The 5,923-nt window shown below is 40.7% G+C and overlaps 1 long non-coding RNA gene across 1 annotated transcript; it reads left to right on the plus strand.

The window, feature by feature from the left end:
- Nucleotides 1-5,149: 5,149 nt before the first annotated feature.
- LOC119310976 lies at nt 5,150-5,534 on the plus strand. The gene is made up of 3 exons (XR_005150826.1): nt 5,150-5,229; nt 5,319-5,378; nt 5,483-5,534. It is a non-coding gene; the product is annotated as an uncharacterized LOC119310976 (long non-coding RNA).
- The last annotated feature ends 389 nt before the right edge of the window (nt 5,535-5,923 follow it).

Genomic DNA, 5,923 nt, shown 5'->3' on the forward strand with positions numbered 1-5,923 from the left:
CATGGTTCATTAAGGCCTGGAAAGTTCCTAGAGCATTAGCTAGCCCAAATGGCATAACTAAAAATTCATAGTGCCCACAATAGGTAGTGAATGCTATTTTGTGGATGTCATTTTCCTTCATTCTGACCTGATGGTACCCTGATTTGAGATCTAATTTGGTGAAGTACTTGGCTCCATGCAGTTCATCAAGCAAATCCTCAATAATGGGTATTGGGAATTTGTTCTTGACTGTGTGGTCATTGAGATGTCTATAATCTAGACATAGTCTCCATGTGACATCCTTTTTTCTCACTAGTATGGCAGGAGCAGCAAAGGCACTCTGACTGGCTCTAATAAACCTTGCTTTAAGCAGTTTTTGCATTTGAGCTTCCATTTCATCTTTTTCCTTGTGTGGCACTCCGTATGGTTTCCTGCTAGGAGGAACAGTGTTGGGTTTCAGAGGGATTTCATGGTCACAATCTCTGGAAGGGGGCAGTTCAGTTGGTTCTACAAATACTGTTGGAAATTCCTCCACTAATTACTGCATTTCTTCAGGCATGGATTGTGGGGGAAGTGGTTCAGGTTTCTTGATATCTCTGATCAAGTGCAGAACATAGCCAGTTGCTCCTTTTTTAAGTAACTTCATGAGCTCAGCAGAGTCAATTTCTGTAGTTTCATCTAGTTTGTCACAGACTGGTAAGGTAACATCAGTGGTTCCCTTGTGAATAGTGATTCTCTTGTTGATGTGGTCCAAAGTTGTGGGATTATGTGCAGCCAGCCAATCACAACCTAGTACAATATCATGCCCTGGAATGTCCAGAATTCTGAAAGAATGAGTAAAAGGTTGTGTTGCAATAGTGAATTCAGTTGGAGGTATATAAGCTCCTGACCACAATCTGCCTCCTCCTGCAACTGCTACTGGTCTGGACTTGTCTTGTAGAATTATGTAAGATGTTTGCAATGCAAAGTGTATGTTCATGAAGGTTGAGTTGCTGCAAGTGTCAACCAAAGCTACAACTATTTTTCCACCAATTTTAACTAGGACAGACATTGTTTTAGCTCCATCTGGATTTAAAGCTTGTTGGGATATTTGCATGCATTTGTCATCCTCTTTAGCAGCTTCTTCTCGTTCTTCTTCAGATACTGAATCTGGATCATCAGTATTTTCTGTGGGTTCTTCTCCTATTAGCACATTTATGACAGGAGCTTGCTTACATTTATGCCCATGAAACCAATTATCTCCACATCTCCAACACTTTCCTGGTTCTCTAGCTCTTTGTGTATGCCCTGTTTGTTTTTCCACCACCTTGCTTTCAGTATAGTTTGACTTGTAAGCATTGTAAGGAGATTTGGTAGTGGTTTGGGCATTCTGGTAGTGTGATTTCCTTGGTGGAGCAGATTGTTCCATGTCAATTGCCAACCAGTATGCTTCTGTCAAAGTGGGAGGTCTCAGGGGTCTCAACTGAAACTTGATTGCATATCTCATACCATTGACATAGCATTTGACAAACCACTCTTCAGATAGAGCAGGGTTGTCCTATTGCATTTCTGCCATGAGGTCTTCAAAGAGATCTGTGTACTCATTGATGCTTAAGTTTTCTTGTTTCAGTGAGTTAAATCTCTCTGTGAGATCATAGGAACTGGTGGGAGAAAATCTGTGTAATACTTGTACATAGAGTTGAGGCCAAGCGATTTGCTTTTTTAGGATTCCTAACCTTCTCAGCCAATTATCAGCTCTGCCCACCATATACATTTGTGCCAGAGGTACTTTGTAATCATTTGGAGCTCCAGCCATTTGAAAGTACTTATCAGCTTGTCTGATCCATCCACTGGGATTTTCACCATCAAACCTGGGAAAATCCATTTTTGGTCCCTTGGTAATAGATTTCAGGAATTGGGTTCTCATCTCTTTCTCGTAGTATTTGTTTTATTCTGCCCACGCATCCGTAGCATCTTGTTGTGGCACAGGAGGGAACAGAGAAGTCCTGGCTGTTTTCATTTGTCCAGTGGGACTTGGACCTTCAGATAACATCTCTTGCACACTTGGTCTAGTGAAACCTGGAGGAGCAGATCTCTGTCCAGTGTTTATAGGAGGCAGTCATTGACCAACCATCATCGTGATTTGTCTTGTTTTCTCTTGTTCTTCTAGCAGTCTTCTGCGCGACTCTTCTGTAGCTGGCCTTGAACTCAATTCACCTTGATCTTTGCCCAGATCTGCTGGCTGTTTGGAAGTACTTGGTGCAATCTCGATTGTTGGTTCAGGACTTGTGTTGTTTGTGCATACCACTGGAGGAATTGATGTTGAGGGTTCGTTGGTGCTCATGGTTTTGAGGATATCAGTGATTTCAGACAGCTGTTGACTAAAGGCTGTGACTGCTGTTTGCATACTGCCGATAACCTTGTTCATGCTGTCTTGCTTGGAGTTGATAGTCAACACATCTTGCCTGAGCAGCTCCATATCTTCCTTTTATTCTGTTGTTTCTTCATGATTCGCAGCTAAAGCCGCTTTCATGGCTAATAGATCTGCTAGCTCTGCTTCGTCCACGCTTGCCTTCGATCGCCCCATCGTAGCTGAAGAACTCAGAGAGGAATTTTACTTCCAGTGACCTGGTAACCCGATCTGAGGCTTCAAGTCTGCCGTCGCCGGATCTGCCGCCGCCGATGTAACACCACCCGTGAATCACCCAAGAATTTTACTGCTTGACGCAAGGTGCTCGAGTAACCCGGTGATGCTCGTGAGTTGTCGCCAAATTTAGTCTACCGCCGTCGTCGCCGCTGCCAACGCCATCGGAATCGGGAGGGAGGGAAGGGAAAAAAATTCTGGTGGATCTCAGCCCTCGAATTGCCAAGGAAGGACTGTGCTCTAGATACCAATTGTCATGCCCAAGGTGGGGATTTAGGGCAGATTTGGGGCAGACGGAATTCGATCTAGGGTTCGTGGCGATTTAGGAACATGATATGCTATGAATATTCCCCTTTCGGATATATGATTGTATTAGGTATAATGTTCTAAGATAAGTCTCGAGAGAGTGGAATGGTTTATAGACGCAGCGTGTCGGCTCTTATATAGCCCGGCAACACGTGAAACGGTACAGTAAAGGAAACACGCAAAACTCTACAGAACGGCGAGTAACACGAGCCGTTAGATCTTCACGAAGCGGTACGCTGAGCGCTGTTGGATAACTGAAGAATTAGATGTTGTCTTGCAGTCTGACACCTGGTCAGTTCCCATTGTTGCTCTCCCTTTCCCCCGTGAGTTTTGCTTCGATTTTGATCGCGTAGGTTTCAGATCTAGAGTTCTAGCAGTCGTTTTGTTGTTGTTGGGTGTGGATCCTGTTGGTTTTTGATGATTATTAGCGGTTGGTCGGCGAGGTTGGTTGTTAGCCAATGCTCATCTATGGAGTTCGCGCTGGATCCCCTCTATTGAGGTCATTTTGCTCGTGAAATCCCCTCTGTTGGTGTCAGTTTGCTGCGGAATCCCCCCTGCTCGCATCAGATTACTACGAGTCCCATGCGCTCGCTTCAGTTCGCCGCGGATCCCTTGTGTTGGGTGTTAGTTTTTAGGTTTTTAGGGTTTGATCTTCTCGTTGTTGATGTTTAGCGTTAGTTGTGTTAGTCATCTGGCTACTCCATGTATTGGTATTGTAATACCACCCATTTTTTACAACACTCAAACCCATGAATTTACACTGTAACCCCCAGTTTTTTTGCCATGCTTTTGTATTGTTGTATTTTCGTCTCTAGTTTGTCTCTGATTGTCATTGTATCACCATCTTAGTCTGTATTTCCCCTTAGTTTCAGAGTTGTACTTTATGCATGATGAATTCAGTAATGTATATCTGAAGTTCACTGTAGTCTGTTTGACTTGCATTTTTGTGTGGTTGAATGACTATAACTGTGCTAATGGTGTTGGACTGTAAGTCACCGGAGTTTTACAGTGTTTTTTTGATTGGGGACTGTAATTATGACTGTAATCACCAGAGTTTTTGCATGACCTACAATGTAATTATCCAGAGTTTTACTCTTTGAAGGACTGTAATTAAGTTTTTATGTTTGAGGACTGTAATTTTCATAATTTTACCAGAGTTTTACACTGTAATTCCATAGAGTTTTACACTGTAAGTTGTGTGTTTGAGTTATATATTTGCACTGTAATTATACTGTATTTTGTATGTTTGAGATCTGTAATTTTAGTTTGTTGTAGATCATCCGGCTTTTAGACTATATTTTTGTAGAGGATTACACTGTATTTTGTATGTTTGAGGACTGTAATATGTTGTAGGGATTATAGTGTATTTTCTGGAGTTTTACAGTGTAGTTATCCGGCTTACAGTGCAAATCGGCAGAGTTATTACACTGTAGGACTGTAATTTTTGGTAGGGATTACAGTGTATTTTCATGCAGCTTTACAATGTAATTAACCATAGGGTTACAGTGTAGATCAGCAGAGTTTTGCACTGTAATTCTGTGTGGGTGAGGACTGTAATTCATGGTAGGGATTACAATGTTTTTTCATGGAGCTTTACAGTGTAATTAACCATAGGGTTACAGTGTAGATTGGCAGAGTTTTACACTGTAATTTGTGTGGGCGAGGACTGTAATTCTTGTTTGGGATTACATTGTATTTTCCTATACTTTTACTGTGTAATTAGTCATAGGGTTTACACTGTAAATCAGCAGAGTTTTACACTGCAATTTTGTGTGGGTGAGGACTGTAATTTTTGGTATGGATTATAGTGTATTTTCCTATACCTTTACCGTGTAATTAGTCATAGGGTTTACACTATAAATCAGCAGAGTTTTACACTGTAATTTTGTGTGGGTGAGGACTGTTATTTTTGGTATGGATTACATCATGGAGCTTTACAGTGTAATTAACCACAGGGTTATAGTGTAAATTGGCAAAGTTTTACACTGTAAATTGTGTGGGTGAGGAATGTAATCCGCGGTAGGGATTTCAGTGTATTTTGTGTGGGTTAGGACTGTAATTGTTGCGTAAATCCCATAGAGTAGTTTTCACTTTAACTTGTGTGGTTGAGGTCTGTAATATATCGACTAGTGCTTGCTTCTGTTTCATTTGTCTAATGATTTTTGCCTTTTGTATTTTTAGGTCTGGTTCGATGGGGAGGTTGCGGAAAGTATCTCACAAGGATGTACCCCCTAGTCTCTTCTCTTGAGAGTGATGGTTCTCTAAATGATCCTTTTGTTCCTAATGATTTTGTAGCTGATGGTTCTCATCCTATGTCCTTGGTATTTATTTCTTTTGCTTCCCTAGTTTTAATTATTATTATTTTTCTTTTCAAATTTCATTTAATTTATGTGTATATTGCCTTTGACAGGAAATATCTAGTGATGATGGAGGGCTTGACAAAGCTCTCTTTGACTTCTATATGGATCATGTATGTGTATTTTATTTGTGTTGTTTTTGAGTTTATGTGTTGTTATTTCTGATGGCTTATAATTTTGTTGCTCATTATTGGTTGTCTTTCTATTTTTTTTTCAGAAAGTGAAATGTTTGAAGAGGAAGTTATCAAGTGCTGGAAGAAGAAATGTGGTTAGTATTCTTTTTGATGCACTTTATCTTATCTTTCTCTATTGGTTGCTAAATTTTCTGCAATGAAGTCCATTTTTTGTAATGCACTTGTCCTTTTGTTTTTGTAGAGGATGAAGCGGTCTTCTGATTTCCCCATTTGTTCTACTTTCACTAGATATTCTGGAAAGTTTTTCTCTGGTGTTGTCGATGGTTTGCGCCCAAAGTATAAAAATGTCATTGAGGATTATGGTATGGGTTGTCTTCTTAGTTTTGTGAGGACCGAGGTCCCTCTTAGGCTTGTGAAGTGACTCGCATCCAAATTTGATGTCCCTTCCTCCGAATTTCAGTTAAAAAGAAAATTTATCCCTCCGACCAAGTATGACATACATGGTATACTTGACCTCCTAGTAG

The sequence above is a fragment of the Triticum dicoccoides genome, chromosome 5B (assembly GCF_002162155.2).
Source record: "Triticum dicoccoides isolate Atlit2015 ecotype Zavitan chromosome 5B, WEW_v2.0, whole genome shotgun sequence".
NCBI classification, from domain to species: Eukaryota; Viridiplantae; Streptophyta; class Magnoliopsida; order Poales; family Poaceae; genus Triticum; species Triticum dicoccoides.